The following is a 20,038-nucleotide window of genomic DNA, read 5'->3' on the forward strand; positions in this document are numbered from 1 at the left end:
ATCAATTTTTCTTATACCATTTGTTCTTTTGTTATTTTGGTTGAGTACTTTTGCCTTAGGCATCTCACCTAGAGGCTTTCATTTAAATGTTCCTTGCATGATCCTTTAATTAATTCCCCAAGTGATTTTGTTTTCTAATAAAGAGTTGTCTAAGTGATTATATTATCATGTATTGATTTCTTATATAAAATTTATTTACAAATACGGCTTAACAAAAACAATGGAGATGACCATATACTTTATTTCTCTCATAATATTGAGATAAACTAGAAAAGCTAACCAATTAGAGTATGTGAGCATGTGAAACTGGTATCAGTTTGATATATTGACAATATGATCAAGTGCACTCATGAAATGCCACTTTGTATCTGATAGTATTGAACCTCTCATGTTATATACACACATCTACTAATATTTATGGCCCAAGGATTATATCTATAGAGGATTAGTGATTGATGAACTGGCTTGTAGTTCTACCCTAATAATTTAGCACTTAGTATCCTGAAGAACTCTTCTTTTAGGAATATACAGACAAATGAGAATGGACTTAACCTTCGTGATTTGGTTTCTATATTTTGCCAACTGCAGTGTATGCTTTTTCGCTCTTTACTTAAGCTTCTAACTTGTTGGATGCAATTGAATTTCAAGTGAGCTTACTCACCTTAACCACTGGTTTAGGTTAATAATGTGTGATTCTTTTTTTTTTCCTTCTATGTTAAGAATATTCTTAGCTGAAAATGGTGTCCCTTTGAATCTCTTGGCTTGAATCATAATTAATGTCTTCAAGCCATATTTATTATTAAATTCTGATGTTATCATTAGCTAGCCTCAGGTTGCCATCCATGATTGGGAGTTAGTAATGTTTTTTGGCTTGGGTTCAACCATTTATTGTTCTTATGAGTTCCCATTTCACCAGGATCAAAGTGAGATACTTTAGTGTCATTGGGGTACTTGCCCATGATTGTTGTTGTTGCGACCTTTTGATTTTTCTCTATTGTATCACCTTCTCCTATATAGTGCTGTGATCAAACAATGTATTAACATTTAAGAGATTCAAATTAAATAGAACAACTTCAAATGATACTACATATAAACTGGTTCAACTTGAAACCCAAAATAATTTGAGTTTGAATATCATAATAGTGAATAAAATCTTCAAAAGATCAAACAGTGCTAGTGAGATGAACTCAGCCAATTATGTCACATCCCAGAGGAGTCCTTGCCAGAGAAAAATCCGGGAGCATCTCCCCTGTACCGATAACAATCTGAAGAATGAATACGTCACAAACAAAATACATCAGCCCACACGGCTGGAATATATATATATATATATATATAACCACACAGTTATATAGTCAGTCCACTCGGCTGGAACAAAATAACCACAACCACGCAGTTATATATATAACAACCCATACGACTGTACTAAGAACATAACGGAAAACAAAAGGAAAGTCCATATAAACCAAAACAACACAATGCTTGCCGGCACGGCTTAAACACAAATACAACACAATGCTTGCGGTACAGTTTCCCGAACAATAATAGGAAATGTGAACTGAAAAGGCTGAAGAAACTGTACTAACCAGGACCTCCTATCTGGATATAAGGGTCGTCAGACCAGACATAAAGTGTCTCCTATATGCATGTCAATCATATGCAACCACCAAAAATGCAACATACAAAATGCAGCAACCACAAGCAATAAATGCAATCCATGCATATGATGCAAATATGACATGGTTACCCCTGACGCCAGTCAGCCATCTCACACGCGATGGTGAGACCGAGTGGGTAGGGCTATGACAACTGTGCACTTTGTCATCACTACTCCTGAGTGACCGAGTGGATAGGATGCTGTCGGAGTACACCTATCCTCCTACCCCAAACATAGTGGGGGAGCCTAAGCTCTTATCTCCCTATATCATGGTCAAGGGGAGGGATCCCTGCCCGCTACACGCTGCAGTCATCGCTACCCATGAGTAGACCGACAGAGCAAACTGTATACACCCTGCTTGATGTACCACTAATCTATGAGTGGTTGTGTGTGCAGATCATGTAATTGGTGATGTGCTCAATAACAATGGAGCCGACAATCGCTCAACATGCAATCATGCAAGATGATGCATGACACTACAACATGTAAATCCTAATAGCTCCATAATATATACCAAAAAGATAAAGAAATCCAACAAGGATCTAAGTATCATGAAACTAGGTACACATGTTAGGTATGTCTAGTAACTAGTCCTGTACACAGTAAGGCAATGTATGTCACTACTTATATGATCATAAGTACACATGGCAAGAACAAAAGAATATAAGTCTAAATGCATAACAGATAATAACAAACAAAGGCATGCTATAAGTATCAAGTAGTGACATACCAATGGTAGCTAAACACAATCATTACTACTCGCTATAAATTACTACGCATATCAAAAGAGATAAGTCAAAGGTACCCGCCTAAAAAATAGAGATCGTATCCGAAATATAACCCACGTCGAGACTCTCATCTCGAATCAAAGTCCTGCAAATCACATATTATATAGCTTCAAGACCTAAACTAATAGGGAAAAACCCTAATCGAAACGATCATTAATTAACCCTAATTAATGATAATCCAATAATCCTCAATCAACCAATTGTTTCATCTTCTGATCCAAATTCAGATTTAGTAATTCATATTTAACCAAACCTAGCATCATGAATCACTTAATTCATTACCAATTGATCACTAATCAAATCTTATCATAAATCATTCTAAATCCACTAATCACTAATTATCCAAGTAACAACAGATTAACAACTACATCGTTCCAATTTAAATCTACATTCATGTATGAATCAAACCACAACTTACCCAAATTTGAGTATCCTTCTATCAGCCCACTACCGGAAAACCCCTTACTGTAGGAAAGATGGTCGGAACAGCGCTATGGGCCAGAGCTAAGAAAAAAACAGGGAAGCTAATTAATCACAAAAGTCTCAACACCAACATAGCTTCTGAATATTCCAACACTAACCCAGATTCACCCTAAATCCGATTGCTCTACTGTTGGCATGAGATCGGTGTGCTTACTTGTCGGAAAAGTGGTTGGAGTTGTAGATCGCCACCGACGAACAGTGCAAATTGAAACCCTTAATCATATCCACTGATCCCTCTTGGATGACGCTAGTTGCAACTGTGGAGGTGATTCGAGCAGAGGAGAATGGCGTCGCTAGGGCACGGCTCGAAGAAGAATGTGCTGGATCTGTGTCGGCACTAGGGCACGACACGCTGATGGTGGATCCAAGCTAGGGTAGAGGGTGGCTAGGGCACAGGCGGCGGGATCGAGAAAGGAGATGGAACAAGGCGGCGGTGACCTAGCATCAACTCGTGGTGGTCGGAGGAGATGCAGAGAGAAGGGAGAGGTGGTGGCGTCTGCGGCTGTGAAGAGTCCTGGCGTCGACGCTCGATGGGGGCAGAGGGCGATCGGGGATGGAGATGGGGAAATCGGGAGGAGTCATCGCCAGAGGGAGAGGGCGAAGGAGGAATGAATCGGGGAAATAAAGAAAAAGAAACCTATGTTTTAATGTATACATATACTTAGGTTATTTGATAAATCAATTCCCACATAAGTGGTATTCTAAACAGGATTTTCCCAAGCCTAAAGATTCGCACCCTCAAAATACGCCTTACGAGCTCCGAAAAATTCTCAAAAAATTAAAAAAAATTCCAATAAGATTATTTTTCAAATAACCTTATTATTTAATTATTATTCCAATCAATTCCCAAGGAAAAAGGATAGAAAGATTTATAAAGATTGCAAAGTCATCCCTAGAGAAAGCTTAACTATCCAACATAGGTTAGTAGTGTTCCGCCTCAAACATAGTATCAATAGAAAGAAAATATATATGATTCCTAGAATTAAGTGGTGGAAGTTAAAGGATGGGAAACAAAATATATTTAAGGAGAATGTAGAAGTACCAGCATTAGGTGAAATATACGGTGACTCTAATACAATATGAGATAAGATGGTATCAAAGTTGAAAATAGTAGCTAAGAGTGTACTCGGTGAGTCAAAGGGACATGCACCACTAAGTAAAGAATCTTGGTGGTGGAATGAGAAAGTACAAGAGAAAGTGAAGGAAAAACGAATAGCTTATAAGAAATTATATATTTGTAAGTATGAGGAAAACTTAAAACAATACACAATAGCCAAGAAAGAAGCTAAGAAAGTAGTGAGTGAAGCAAAAAATGAAACTTTTGAACGATTATATAAAAAATTGGATACAAAAGAAGGGGAAAGAGACATTTATAGAATAACTAAAGTGAGAGAAAGGAAAACAAGATATCTTAGCCAAATAAAATGTATTAAAGATGAATGTAATAGGGTATTAATAAACGATGGAGAAGTAAAAGAGCGATGGAAGAGGTATTTTCATCAACTTTTTAATGAAGATTTAGGTGACCAACTTAACTTAAGTAATTTAAGTAGATCAAATGAGCATAGAAATTTTAATTTTTATTGTAGAATTCAAACTTCAGAAGTAAAACAAACTTTAAATGAGATGCACAATGGAAAAGCCATTGGACCAGATGATATTCCGATAGAGGTATGGAAGTGCTTAGGGAAACAATATATTGAATGACTTACAAAATTATTTAACATGATATTGAAAACGAAAAAAATGTCTGATCAATGGAGGATAAGTATTCTAATTCCCTTATATAAGAACAAGGGAGATTTACAAAATTGTGCAAACTATAGGAGTATTAAATTAATGAGTCATACTATGAAATTTTGGGAAAAAGTAATAGAAAAAAGATTAAGGAAGGAGACCACAGTGACAAAAAATCAATTTGGGTTCATGCTTGGAAGGTCGACAATAGAAGCTATACATCTTCTTAGACAATTAATTGAAAAATATCGGGAGCAAAAACAAGATCTACACATGATATTCATTATCTTATGATAGAGTCCCAAGAGAAATTATATGGAGAATTTTAAAAAAGAGAGAGGTGTTAGCGTAACATATATTGAATTAATTAAGGATATGCATGAGGATATAACGACCAGAGTAAAGACTTCAGGCAGAGTAACTGAAGCATTTCCAATAAAGATAGGGTTACATCAAGGATCAACTCTAAGTCCTTATCTTTTTACACTAATTATGGATGAATTCACTACGCACATTCAAGACATAGTACCATGGTGCATGTTGTTTGCAGATGATATTATTTTGGTGGATGAAACATGTGAAGGAGTAAATGCTAAACTAAAATCTTTGAGGGAAACACTAGAAGGAAAATGTTTTAAGCTTAGTAGATTAAAGATAGAATATATGGAATTTAAGTTTAGTAATATTAGAAGTAATGAAACAATTGTTAAGATAGGAGAGAACAAGTTGTCCGGAACCGAGAGATTTAAATATTTAGGATCATTTTTGCAAAACGATGGAGGGATTGAGAGATATGTCTTACATAGAATATAAGCAGGATGAGTGAAATGGAGAGGAGCGTTGAGTGTTTTTTAAACTTAAAGGTAAGTTCTATAAATCTGCAGTTAGACCTGCTATGTTATATGGAGCTGAATGTTGAGCTATGACTCGAGCACATGAGCAGAAGATGAGAGTTGCAGTGATGAGGATGTTAAGGTGGATGTGTGGACATACGAGGATGGGCAAAATAAGAAATGAGAGCATTAGAGAGAAAGTCGAAGTTGTGTCTATTGAGGAAAAACTCCGAGAGACACGTTTAAGATGGTACGAACATGTACTTAGACGATTAATAAATGCTCCAGTTAGGCGATGTGAAACTATGATAAACATGCATATCAAACAGAGAAGAGCAAGACCAAAAAAGACTTGGTTAGCAACAATAAAACAAGATAAAATTTATTTAAATATAGATGATATAATAGGAGATAGAGCTCAATGACGTAAAAGGATTCATACAGCCGACCCCACCTAGTGGAAAAAGACTTGATTGTTGTTGTTGTTGCCGTATTTTACAAATTACCAAAACAAATGACTCAACTTCGACTAGAAGACCCAACACCCTAATGCAAGAAGAAAACGAGACTAAGAAAAGAAGCCTGTGCACTGTCAAGTATAAGACCTCTCATCCATCAAGTATTCCGTCTCCTCATTACCTGCACCATATAGATCTAGTGAGTCTAAAAGACATAGCAAGTTCAACCTTTTATATAAATATCATTTGTCGCATTCACAAGAAATATTTTGATAAGTACCATGTTAAATAGTGATAGAGAGTAACTTCTGACATTAGTTTCATGAACCTCCAAATTACCCTAAATTAACATTCCCTTCTTTTACTTTTGTTATCTTTTATTTTATTTGTAAGACTTGTATGTAAATTACAAGACTTGTAATTAACATTCCCTCTGATCGTTTGACGAAACGTTTACCCTAGTACTAGGTTGGTAAGGTTCACCAGACCCTTCTTAAATTGAATCCCTTAATCCCTCTGTTTTAGCAAGGTTCACCGGACCCTTTTTAAGTCGGATTTCCTAACCCTTTGTTTTGGTAAGGTTCACTGGACCTTCTTAAGTTGGATTCCCTAACTCTTCTTATTTGATAAGGTTCTCTGATTCCCTAACTTCTTATTTGTATCGACCTTTTAACAATTTCAACCACTCAAAAACATAAGATTCATCGAGCCAGGACTTCTACCTACTGTTAAAAAAAAGTTAATACTATTTTGGATAAAATAGCCAAGCCGATACCTAGCAATATATCTACCTAAACCAACTAGTAACAACATAACTTTTAGACAACGTATAATGCACTGAAACAATAAAAGATGCATGAAATCTGTAATTTTAGTGTCATTTGAAAGCTTGATATTGCATGAATATACTTCAAGATCAGTTATCTAAGTGCATGTCTATTAATGACCCTTTGAACTACAAAATTTTTGCATGTCAACAAATTAATATACAACAACGCAGTAACCTTTTGGGCAACAAAGTTTTGCATGTCAACAAATTAATACAAAACAATGCAATCTGATCAATAATTCTTCCTATTTGGTCAAAACAAAGGCAAGTCAAAATATACCACATTTAAAAAGTATCAAACAACAAAACAAATGTACGTTAATTTAGCTTTCTCATCCATAATCTGTCTTGTTATTGAGTATGTAATATGCATGCTTTCGTATTTATAATCCATGTGGCGCGATAAAAAGCAGAAACATAGGGAAAGGCGAATATAATCCATATAGTGCAATAAAAGCATAATAGAAAACCTTACGACAAATCAAAATATTATACTACGATCCGTATGGTGCAGTAAATATCGAAAACCGAAAAGCGAACTTGCCTTGGTGTTTTTGCATATAGAAGATGACTAGCGAGACGTAGAGAAAGACGACCTTAAGCATTCCGATGGGGTTCTTCCTCTATCTCCTCCGAAGTTGTTAGGGTTTGGATGGGGGTGTGGGGGAGGTCGACGACTTTAAAGGTGAGGGAGGGGAAATAAAACATGTATTTAAAATGATAAGTCGGGTCGGATTGCTAGCAATCTGGTCGGATTCGTTAACTTATTAATACATTAATTACTTAAACCTATTAATGCTTTAATTACCCTAACATAAATTTTAATTGGTTAAAAAGAAAAGAAAAGAAAAGAAATTGTCAGTTGCACTACTAGAAAAATGAAATTAATGACATAATATCTATAGATATGTTTGGAAAATCCTTCAAAAGATCTATGCCCTTGTACAAAATGCTAGTTTAGAATAACTACCCTAAGGATGAAAGTGTATACATACTTAGCTACAGGTAACATGTTTTTGGATTGCTTTGAAGTTGTGGAAACATGGCCATGTGCTTCAAGCCTTTGCTTCTATCTTCCATCTGCTTCTCCATTACTCAAGGTGATTGATAGTTAAAACAAACTTATATTGCGGGTGCATGCTGTGGAAGTGGACCTCAATGAAATAATGTTGGGGCAGGTAAGCTTCAGCAAAGTAGGTTAGCAGCTTTAAAATATTTTCCTGTATATCAGAACTTTGATTGCCTTTAACTGTTCTCCTTGAGCACAGTTTCTAGTTTTCTTACCATCACATACTGTCATGTTTTGCAGGAACAACTTAAGTAAAGTAACCAGTTATTTTGTTTTCCGTTTTAAAGGTAATAAAATTTGCAGGAACAACTTAAGCAAAGTAGCCCGTTTTTTTTCATAGTATCATAAGGGATTCTGATTCAGGAAGCTATTCCTAATGAACTGCTGACGAAGGATACTGCTGATGAAGAGTATACTGCTGACGAAGGATAAAGACAATCAAGAGATTCTGATTTAATTTTAGAAGCTACTTCTAAGAAAGTATCAATTAGCAAGGATCCTGACCAGGACCCAAAAATATCTATACAAGATACTGCAACTTTAGCAGCTGACCAAGGATTGACAGACCTTATTGAAAGAGAAAATGTAGTCATTAGCCAAAATAATTTTGATGACTATATTAATAAAATTAATGCAAACAAGCGACAGAAGTTGGATGCAACCGATACTATTTTGCCACTTTTCCAGTATCATGCTTATGAGAGCTCTGATTCCTCTAGCAAGTAAGCTTTTTTTAAAACTATTTGTTTGCATTACCAAGTCAATCAGTCATTAGCAAAGTATAGCGTCAATTAATTAGTGAAGACTATCATCATATACTTGCCATCAAACAAAGCATAGTATAACTTGTGATAATTATTAGTTCAAGAAATATGCTTAATTTTCTTAGACCATACAAATATTGTGTCAATTAATTGAAATCATGTGGGTATAGATGTAGAATAGTGATGCTATTATTTGGATTCGTTAGAACCCCGACAGCATGTTTGAATTCATCTTTTTCCTGAGTGTCTAGAAGGGTTACATATTTATCATTTCTAACTTTGGAAAATCCATTTCAGAAATGATATTTGATTTTTCATATATTTTTCTGAAAGTATTAATTTTGCACTGTGACTGGTTACCTCAGATTGATTGGATAAAATAAAGATAAAGATAAAAAGCTAAATATTTTATTATTATGGTGCTAGTGTTTCTCTTTTAAGTGTGTGCCGGCCCTACTACATATCTTTCAGATTCACATAAAAATCCAACATCACCTTGAGATTTGATAAAAAAAAAGGCAGCCCGGTGCAAGAAGCTCCCGCTATGCGGGGCCCCGGGGAAGGATCCATTGTATGTAACCTTACCTTGCTTTTTGCAAGAGGTTGTTTCCAGGATTCGAACCTGTGATAGCTTTATCGTTGCGCCAAGGCTTCCCTTCAATATGTCTTTTAAGCTATTTGTTTTTTAAAGAGGAAATTGAGAATATTCAGAATCTAGATAATATGTTTAGATTTTGATTTGGTTTTTATGTGATGTACTTTGATGGAATTAGGAAAATGTACAGGTAACATACCAAAGTGGAAATTACAAAAAGATAGTTATAGATTTCAACACTTCTTAATAAGAGATTTTAGTGTGTTTATGGGGACAAGTTCAGCACCTACTCATTGATGTCATTACTTAAATGGCTTCTATCATGAAAAAAATTCCAAAGTGATGCGTGGTGCTGTGTCTTTTGGGTATGGAACAACTATTTATTTTTCCTTCATATTCTTGTATCTATGTCAAAAGTTTTCTTGAATGAGTTGCTCCCATGCCGGCTCTCCCATTCTAATTTGCCATTGTAGTTAGATTTTAATTTTAAGGATATTTAATCTAGTGGGTCTAAGTGGATGTTTCTTTTTGACATGCATAAACGACAGGGCTGCTGATATTAAAACATGAAATCAAGCAATGGAATGCTTTACCATTTTTTGTGAGGTAGTTGGTCAATGATTTATTTTTGATATTAAAGGAATTTGATTTGTTTTTACAATTTTTTTTTAAATTTGTATAATCTCTTACAAGATGCTTTGTTGATGTTCAAGCTCTACAAAATCATGAAAGAGCAAGAATCCCAAGGTTTCCGGTGAAGGCATTTCATGGATGGTATCTACAGTTGAAGACTTTGGAATTACGCCTATAAAGTTAAAGGTGCTGTTGGAATCTTTTTACAACTTGTAATTCTCACAAAATCTTCTCTTCAAAGTAAGCATTGGTTATAAAATTTAATTAAATTTTGCAAAGAGTTTGGGTTGCAATCTACCAATCACGAATGCGACTATCAGATTTATTGAAATTGTAGGCCCAGTTTAATTTTTTTGACTTTTCAAATAATAATTGTTATGACGATCAGAATCTTAAGTTTTGCTTTCTGAGACATTCAAGGTTTCCTGACTGATGTCTAGTTTGCTCTTTTGAGTGCTTTGGATGCTAAGTGTGAAAAGAACACATATAAGGTCAAGTATGAATGATGCAACATTATCTTTTTGTTGGATTTATTTAATTCATCACTATGGTTATTTATTTGATAATTATCTTTTTGTTGAAAAGACATATCTTTTTGTCGCTTTGTGACCAAAAGGTCACGGGTTCGAATCCTGAGAATAATCTCTTGCAAAAAGTAGGATAAGGTTGCGTACAATGGATCCTTCCCGGGACCCGCATGGCGAGAGCTTCGTGCACCGAGCTGTCCTTTTTTATTGAATTCTCTTTTTCTGAATCTAGATCTAATTGACTTCCTCACGAGGATATTAATGCTAAGATAACACCTAATTTGTTGAAGGATCTAGGAAATTCTGATCGAAAAGTATGAGATGCAAACTCATTATCCAATCTTTTATAATTTCTAGCATTGTGTTAATAAAAACTGAATTTGCTTCTCTCAATTTATAGGTTTGTTTGGAATACATTATGTTAAATTTGGATAAATTGTGTTTCTGTACATCTTTGATATGATATATTGCATTATCATGGGCAAAAAGTGTTGCTCCTATTTATTCTTCTTTCAGTTATAAGGTCTATATATGTGAAAATACTTTTCTTTGATCATTTCTCTTTATGTTTGTTATAGATTAACACTTTTTTTTGTAAATCTGCTTGTTCCTTCTCTTATGATTTTTACTTTGTAACAGATTACAAGTGACACCAGGAAGCTTGTCTATCACGCTCAAATCATATTGCTCGAGGTGCCAATATTATTCTTTCTAAAGAACATGATAGTTCTATTATTACTTAATTTATATCCTCAAATATCTAAATAATCATTGTTATATGCTCTATCAACTTTTTATTCTGTCCATAGGATTTACCATCTAACGAACTATTAACTTTTCTCATCAATACTTCACTTGTTATTTTGTTTTATTTTATAATGGGCATTTGTTTTCTTACTTTCTTTTTATTTACATCAAGACTCCTTTTGAGATCTTAGGTGACCTTTTTATATATTGATTAATTCAAATTTTAATTTGGATAACAATGCTTTTTTTTAATCTGTTTCTTGAAACAATTACTTAATTAAGTATTTCTAACAAATCTGATGCATTTTTTTACTCTGTTGTCTTGCAGTTGATGCTTGCACGGATTTGTTTTCTTGCTGTGTTGGGAGTTAAATTCATTCCATTCTGCCCTGATAACTACTGCTCTTTTGTAATTTGAGAGCTTGCTTTTCTTGGATGCTAAGATTTCTATAATTGCAGGTAACAATTTGTTTGACATATGCGATGTAGTTTTTTGAATCTTCACTTAATTTCCCTGCTTCTTGGAGTTGAAAATTTGTTTATTGGCAATAAGCTATTCTATTGAACTAATTGAGTTTTATATATTTGACTGATTTTCTTTTTCAATCTTCTATTGAAATGGATGGATCAGTGTGGTTTGTGAAAACTTGTGGTCTCTCTTTAAAATTTGTTCAGATGAATTTTGTCATATTGGTTTCTAAATCTACGTTCTCTGTAATTTGTGATGTCTGATATTTTAGTGTCTAATTTGTTTTTTTCACAATAGAGTCAGGTTTTCTGGTGTTTGGGGGACGAAATCTACTTGAGCTGTTTTTGAATTCTTTCAGAAGACTTGATAAGCTGCTGAAATGATAGTACATGCTTTCTTATACCTATAATTTTTCCTTTTTTATTTCTGTAAAGTAACTTTTATAAAGTGTTTTTCTTTTAAGTTATGGTGCAACGTATACATACCTTTTTTCATCCATAGAAGTTCACTTGCAATTATCTTTGATTTTATAATAGATATTTACTTTCATTTCCTCCTTTGATTTCTCATGTAATTTTATCCTTTTAGGATTCACACACTAGAACAATTTGCAGCCACGAACTTTCAGGACTCTTATTCACAAAAAGGAACTGAAACTTACAAGAGATTGATGCCTTGCTGCTAAACTCAAGTAAAACTCCGGATGTTTTTCCGTGTTTTGCAAGAGTGAACTAAAGGTACTTATAAAGAAGAGAAAAGCGTGAACTGGGTGCTCATTGGGTCCATCATCATTCACGGATTCCTTCTTTAGCACCTTTCCAATGAAGTCTATACAACTTTCCAACAAAGTCTATATGACTTATCTTACTTTTTAGGCTTTATTTCTGATAACAAGTGAGTGGCTCCTCGAGGCTCAATACATTGTTATGGGGAATCAAGGTTAATTAGCTGTTCCTTTCATGGCGGCGTGTTCTTGATGCTTTTTATGACATCCTGTAGTTGAAAGTAGCTTTTCCAGAGCTCAAGGCGTGCTGCTTTGGCATTTGATAGTTGTTTCAACTGTACCAATAAGTTTCTTTTCCTTCATGGTGGCTTCTGCGTTGGAAGTCGTATTCTTTGATAACTTCCTTTGGAAGAGTTGTTGTTAGCTTCTTAGCTTCAAGTTTGGCTATTCTTTCTTCAATATGCAGCAGCTTCTCCTGTATTTGTACTAAAAGTTGTATTTGTGTATTACCTTGCTTCAGTAAAGCTCCTGAGCTAGAGGTTGGTTCTTTGTACTCAGCTGGTCTGCAAAAACCAATAGCAGGTGCCTCGATTTCTTCTGTAGCTTGGACGGCGTCTCTATAACTCTGGCTGGCTTGGGTGTTGATATAGCTCATGTGCCAGTCCAAGATTCTACCTTATGTAGTAAGGTTTCAACTCGCTCCAGCTTTTTCTTTAATTCTGCAGATAATTGTAAAGCATATTTTTCTATCAACTTGGGTTGCTCTACTATTTTTAGGATCAACTCTTGAACTTTAGACTCTGTAAGGGGTCTGTTGTCTATTACCTCTTTTATTAGGTTTACTAGGGCTTTGTTTGTCTTTTGGTTTTCCTTTTTCAAAAACTCCAATTCCTCAAGTATGGTTTTAAAGTTTTTAAGGTGGTCTCGACAAGATAAACAAACACGGTCGTATACAACTGATAAGTTGTCTGATAAGTTGTGAGCTAGTTCTTTTGTTGATGGCTTTGTTTCAACTAGGTCAAGGTCTTCTAAGTTCGAGGTATCAGATTTTGAGTACCACTCTTCTATAGCTTCTTCCCAACGTCTTGACATTTAACCAAGATCATTTACGGCTTAGTGAGTGCTAGTTTGTTTTCTTGCTCACCCGACGGACTGCTGCTACCTCCTGCAGTCTTACGCGTACTGTGGTCTTTTGCAATCTACTGGTAGCTACTCAGGTCGCCTTATTATGAACTGGGCAAATCTCTTGAAATTTGGCAGCCTTCAAAAGCTATGGTTAAATCATTACCCCAGGGACCTCTCCTTTTGAATACCTTGGCTAAGAGGTTTAGTTAGCCATATGAACAACAAGCTCTGATACCAAAAAAAGAAAGCGTGCTTCTAATTGCAAATAAGAGATAATGAACAAGAACTAGAAAGAACTTTCAGGACTCCTATTCACAAAAAGGAACTGAAACTTACAAGAGATTGATGCCTTGCTGCTAAACTCAAGTAAAACTCCGGATGTTCATTGAATTTGTTCATATCCCTAAATGATTTGTTCATTGAATTTGAAAATGTAAGTTTCTTTTTTGTTTTATTGATGCGAAATGTATTTTCTATATGACTCGTAACTCATTGCATTTGTTTTTTTATTTTCAACACTTTAACACTCTCCTAGATCATTCATTACAAGATATGCTCACTGAAAATATGTTGTCTTGCAAATACTTCTTCTTCTGAGTTAATTAGAATTTATAGCAAATAACAAACATTCTCCAGTTCAAACATACTGCACTTTTAAGTTATTTCATTATGCAGGCACTAACTTTTCTAAATATTTTAAAGCACCATGTTGTTCTTTTACTGTTGGTGCATAAAATTTTATTTCTGTTAGACATGTAAACACATTTAAAGTTAAATTGATTCATGAGGTGAACATATTCTATTCTTACAGATATGCCTTGTGCTTTTTGGCTGTGAAATAGATGTTATCTTTTTGAAATGCATTTTGTGGTGTATTGAAGGTCGGAAAATGATCATTGTGTTTTATAGCCATTGAGTGTTGACATGATCACTTATTTTGTTACTGCCAAGTCATGGAGTTTGTTCATTCTCCATAAGTTAATTGGATTTCTTACTTAAATTTTGCCCTACCTGCTGAGTTGATGGCTGGTGGACGTGTGTGCATGTAACATTGAACTTGTAAAACTTACAAAAAAAAATGCCTCATTTGGTCAAATAAGTTTACCATGTAGAAGATATTAGAATATTTTGTTATCTTGGCCTATTCTACTATGTAAGTTCATTTTTCGACTCTTTCTCCCAACTCCATTTTGGTCTAAATATGATCATAGCATAATAAAAGTTTGCAATTGTTTTTTTCTTTGTATGCTTTTCTTGATATTTTATACACCAGATGGACAATTATCAACAAGGAGTTTATATTGCTGAGACTAATATTCTAGGCAACCAAAAGGCTGTTTTAAGGTTCATGGTGATCAAGATGGATTGGTATGCTTACATGGCTTAACCTGTACTTTTCAAGAGTTTAAATTTGTGCAAAATAAATTCCTTCCCTTATCAAAGGGGAATGCACCAACTTACCTTTCAATAATTCAAAGAGAGATAAGTAAAAAAAAAATCCATAAACACAATGAAAAAAGACACAAGAAAGGGAAGAAGAAGAATGGTAAATCTTATTTTACTTTGCTACTGATGTTAAATACTAACATGTATATTTTTATAGTTCATGTGGAGAAGGCAAAGACTGCCCAAGAGGAATCAAGGGAATTGTTGCTGATGGAGTAAATAACTATCCGTCATTGGGTTAAATCTCTTGATCAGATGACTATTTACTCATGGCCAGCTACCTACACTGGTAAGTCATTGAATATGTCTTTTTTTTTACCTTGGTATTTCAAGATTCTTTATAGGTACTATGGAAGTTTTTGTTTCACATAATCTATTAATTGAATTAATGATCCTTAGTAATTGTGTTTTATAGTTACTAGTTAAATATTTGTTGCAACAGAGATTTGGTTGAGCCATTTTATTTCTCATCCTCAAACAATTTGCTACAGATGAAATATGTTGATATTACTGCACTCATGAAATGTTGGAGATGCAACAATTGAGACTATGCTAAATCTTATTCGTTGTATAGTACATCTTTCAAGGTGGCCTCATTGGATATTTTTGAGCAAATAGTTAATAGTCTGTAAGTGTCATGTAAACTTGGACAACTTCTAACGGATTTGTTTACCTTTATATTTCAGTATATTTCTGTCTAAATTTAGTTATCATCTAATTTTACTGGTTGCTTGCTATTTTTTTTATTTGCTTCATTTCTGCTCTGTAATCGAGCATATTTTGTTTTCTCCCAATAAGACTGTATACGTCCGAAATCATTTATTTAATTAAGGATATCTATTGGATTAAATTATAATTTAATTAGAATTTGGATTTATTTAAGAATTTATTAATTTAATAGATAGATTTAGTTAGATTTGATTAAGTTAACTTACATTTATCGAATTGAAATGAATCAATTAAGAAAACGGACGAATATAAATATGTATAAAGTTTATTTTAAAAACCAAAATGTGTGTATAAAAAAAATTAATATAACATATAGATATAAATTTTTTATTTTACATGACTTAGCATTTATGCGTATAAATTTCCATCTAATCGTAAATGAGATATAAATAATATATGTACTATAAATTATAGAAATGTAACGTGTATGATAATAAAAAGGAAAAACTATAATATGTGGATAAAACTTAGAATTAAAGGACTTAACATTTAGGGATAAAACTTAGCATCTATAAATTTGTAGAGATTATTCATCTAACTAATATGGAAATAAAATAATAAATTACGTGATATATATTAGGTATAATTACAAAGAAAAAATAAAATTAAATAAGGAGAATATAGGATTAATATATATAGAAAGAGAACTTGGTAACCAATTAAGAAATTATAGTATTATAGATTATATATCATGAATAAAATTTATACGACTAAGTAAAATATATATATGGAATTATATAACCATATTATATGTGGAGCGATGTGGAAATAGAAATTGAGACCAATCCCTAAGTTCTCTCTTTTATTTAAACCCTCAACTCCACCTTGTCTTCTTGTTGCCGCCGGCCTAAGGAGGTTTCCCCTACCCTTTGTTTTCTCCACCAGTGCTAGAGTTTCGAGGAAAGACAAGGAGTAATAGTTAAGTACTTAAGACATGTTTTCAAATATGTTAATACTTTAAATTAGCTTCCATGTTTTGTGAATTTCGGATACCTTAGATTGAGTTGTGGTGTTTTTGTTTAAAGTTCTTTTCTTAAAGTTTTGATTACTTGTATAAATGCATGATTTCGGATTCATGAGGAGTAGTTCCCTCATTAATTGTCAAGGGTTGGTTATTATGTTTCTTTACAAGTTGTGCATGAACTCTACCTGATGTTATGTTTTGCTAGTTCTATGATTTGTTGTAATTCGGATCCTATAACTTGCTGTTCTTGGCTGATAATTGGGGTATGATGCTCTAGATTAGGTTCTTTTCTTATTCTCCCAATTGCTTGTATAGATGTGGAACTTCGGACATGATAAGAAAGCGGTTTTGGAAACCTTTTTGCTAGGTTCATATTTCTTAGTTTAAGTTCAGTTTTTTTAGAGTACCATTATCTAAGATTTAGAATTTTGTATGCTCAAATTATGTTCTAGAATTTCCACGGTTTATATTTTATTTAGGAGATTTATTCACTGATTTTAGGGGGGTCATTTACCTTGATGCTACACTACAACTATTTCATGTTCTTCACATATCATGTTTTATTTTAGCTCTCAATTTCATGTATGTTTAGCTATCCTAGTTTAGTTATTTTCCTAAGCTCTAAATGGTATGTATAGATGAGGTTTTCGGCTTCTTGAGGGGTTAGTTTTCTCACTAAATTTTAAGGGTTGTCCATCATGTTCTTGCTTTACAAGTTTATGTATGTTCTCTACTTGTATGCACTTTAGTTAATTCTGTAAATTTGTATACATTTTGGATTCTAAAGAATTGAGTTTAGTCACTGATTTTAGGGATTATTCATCTTGATGATACCTTCACAATTGTTTCATGTTTACTAAGGTTTTCCCATTATAAATTAGAGGACTTTGCATGCTCAAGTGGGGTTGTAAGGTTCACCATGTTTTGGATTCTATAGGCTCAGTTTTAGTTACTGATTTTAGTGGCTGTTCATCTTGATGATAACTCCGCTCCATGCTTCCTATGTGTTTACCCTTAAAAGTTAGAGTACTTTGCATGCTCAAATTACAGAATAGGATTTCCAAGTTTCAATTTTTAAGTGGTGAGTTTTAAATTCCAGTTTAGAGCTTTAGTCCTCATGATCTCGCTTAACAACTTGTTTCATATTTTTACTAATTGTATACTCTTAGGAATTAGGGAACTATGCATGCTCAAAATAAGTTATAGACCTTGCAAATTTCGGACATGATAAATGTAGGTTTAAATTATGTTTTAAGAGTTATGTATGGGGATGTTGCACTTCATGTTTGGGCCATGCTTTAGTTGCTTTCCATTAGAAGATTGGAAACTTTCCAATGCTCAAATCACCTTACAAAACTAGTAAATTTCAGTTTACTAAGAGTAGTTTTTAAATTCTATTTTAAAGGTCATATTCATCATGATGCTGCCCTACGATTTCTTCATGTTTCCTCATATCATGTTTATGTTAGTTCCTCGGGTTCATGTATGTTTAGGTACCTTAAATGAGTTCACGATTTTGATTTATGTTCTACTTATCATGATGACTATGCATATATGCTACGTCTAGACTTCGGATCTTTAGATTAGGTAAGTTCAAGTTGCTTCTTACTCCACATCATGGTAGTTTAGTAGGCTATATATATGATATGAAATTGCATGCTTGCGTATAATATCATGTTCATGTTCTTCTTATGAAATATTATGATACCTTAATATGATCTAGGTTTAGGTGGATCTTATGTTTCCTCTTACATCTTATCACGATAATGAAAATTACTTAATGAGAATATCATGAGGGAAAAAGGCCCTAGAGGGAGTTCGTTTACGGGAAAGACCCCAGAGAGAGCCCGTTTGGGAAAAGATCCCAGAGGGAACCCAATATCGGGGTAAGTCGACTGTGACAAAATGATGAGGATTTGATGAGAATACCGTGAGGGAAAAGGGCCCAGAGGGAGCCTGTTTACGGGAAAAGGCCCTAGAGGGAGCCAATATTAGGTGAGTTGACTGTAATAAAGTAATGATAATGATAAAGAATTAATGAGGATACTGTGAGGAAAAAGACCCTAAAGGATTCTATTTATGGGAAAAGGCCCCAGAGGGAGTTCGTTTACGGGAAAAGGCCCTAGAGGAAGCCAATATCGGGTAAGTCGACTGTGACAAAATGATGAGGATTTGATAAGAATACTGTGAGGGAAAAGACACCAGAGGGATCCCGTTTAGGTGACAAGGCCCCAAATGAAACCCAATATCAATTTCCATGTTTGGCTATGAATAAGTTAGGTTCACGATATGCTAAGTTCAGATTCATGTTATGCTATAAATATGTTAAGTCCATGATATGCTATGAATATTTAGGTTTATGATATGCTATAAATATGTTAAGTTCATGATATGCTATGTCCATGCTCATGTATGCTCATATATATGCTCATGATAAAGTCTATTTTTATGTGTATGTTTATAATTATGTGTATGTTTATATCATGCAAGTATGCTTATGTTATGCTTATGTACATGCTCATGATCAAGTTTGTTCATATGCTTATATTTATGCTTATATACATGCTCATGATTAAGTCTATCCGTATGCTTATGTACATGCTCATGATTATATTTGTTCGTATGCTTATATTTATGCTTATATACATGCTCATGATTATGTTTATTCATATGCATGCTTATGTTTATTCTCTCTTGCTTATGTCGATGTCAATGTTTACGTTCATGGTATGTTAGTAGAAATGTTCTAAGTTACCTAGCATGTGTTTCTCTTAGTAGCTCATGATTATGTTTATTCATATGCATGCTTATGTTTATTCTCTCTTGCTTATGTCGATGTCAATGTTTACGTTCATGGTATGTTAGTAGGAAGGTTCTAAGTTACATAGCATCTGTTTCTCTTAGTACACTAGATTATATAGATGCTAACTATTGCATAACATAATTTTGAACATGCTGACTCTCTCGACTCACAGACGTTTTTTTTCAGATAATGAGACAGATTAGACAGAAGGTGTTGATCAGTGAGCCAACTCGCGACAATGGCAGTACAACCCGAAGACCTTCCAGTTTAAATTCTGCATTTGGCTATGTTTTCTTTCGAATCGTCTATGTAATTTTATTTGAACTAAGGAACTGCTATGAAAGTATGAGTAAGCGATGCCCCATATTTATATATTGTAAAAAAAAATTGGGACATTACAGACTGCATGCACTTTATGATGACAATACTTCCTACTTCTGAGCCTCCACGGCTACTACACCTGGGAACTTTTGATATGATACTTTATTACCTATTTTCTAGTATTATTTCGTTGTTACCATATTTTCTCCCAACATATTTTTCTTTACAACATATTCACCAATTTTTCATTTTCATTATAAGTATCACTTGCAATTTTTCTTTAATTTCATATTATTTTCAATACTTTTAATTTTTTTTATTATGCAATCGATCATTT

The 20,038-nt window shown here is 33.9% G+C and overlaps 2 long non-coding RNA genes across 40 annotated transcripts in view; both read left to right on the top strand.

Annotated features, from left to right (window-relative positions):
- LOC122052034 overlaps window positions 1-15,132 on the top strand; it is a 38,988-nt gene extending 23,856 nt beyond the window's left edge. For 22 of the 39 annotated variants that reach the window (XR_006131702.1, XR_006131712.1, XR_006131704.1 and 19 more), the window contains 6 exons: window positions 9,762-9,819; window positions 9,927-10,032; window positions 11,013-11,066; window positions 11,449-11,579; window positions 11,887-11,974; window positions 12,178-15,126. This is a non-coding gene — a long non-coding RNA (uncharacterized LOC122052034). Of the gene's footprint in view, window positions 1-9,761; window positions 9,820-9,926; window positions 10,033-11,012; window positions 11,067-11,448; window positions 11,580-11,886; window positions 11,975-12,177 lie in introns of all 39 variants that reach the window. The other 17 variants (XR_006131731.1, XR_006131732.1, XR_006131717.1 and 14 more) reach the window with 17 other exon arrangements.
- Window positions 15,133-15,473: 341 nt separating this feature from the next.
- On the top strand, window positions 15,474-19,805 carry LOC122052036. The gene is made up of 2 exons (XR_006131735.1): window positions 15,474-15,512; window positions 19,567-19,805. It is a non-coding gene; the product is annotated as an uncharacterized LOC122052036 (long non-coding RNA).
- Window positions 19,806-20,038: the final 233 nt, after the last annotated feature.

Source organism: Zingiber officinale, chromosome 3A, assembly GCF_018446385.1.
Source record: "Zingiber officinale cultivar Zhangliang chromosome 3A, Zo_v1.1, whole genome shotgun sequence".
In the NCBI taxonomy this organism is placed as follows: domain Eukaryota; kingdom Viridiplantae; phylum Streptophyta; class Magnoliopsida; order Zingiberales; family Zingiberaceae; genus Zingiber; species Zingiber officinale.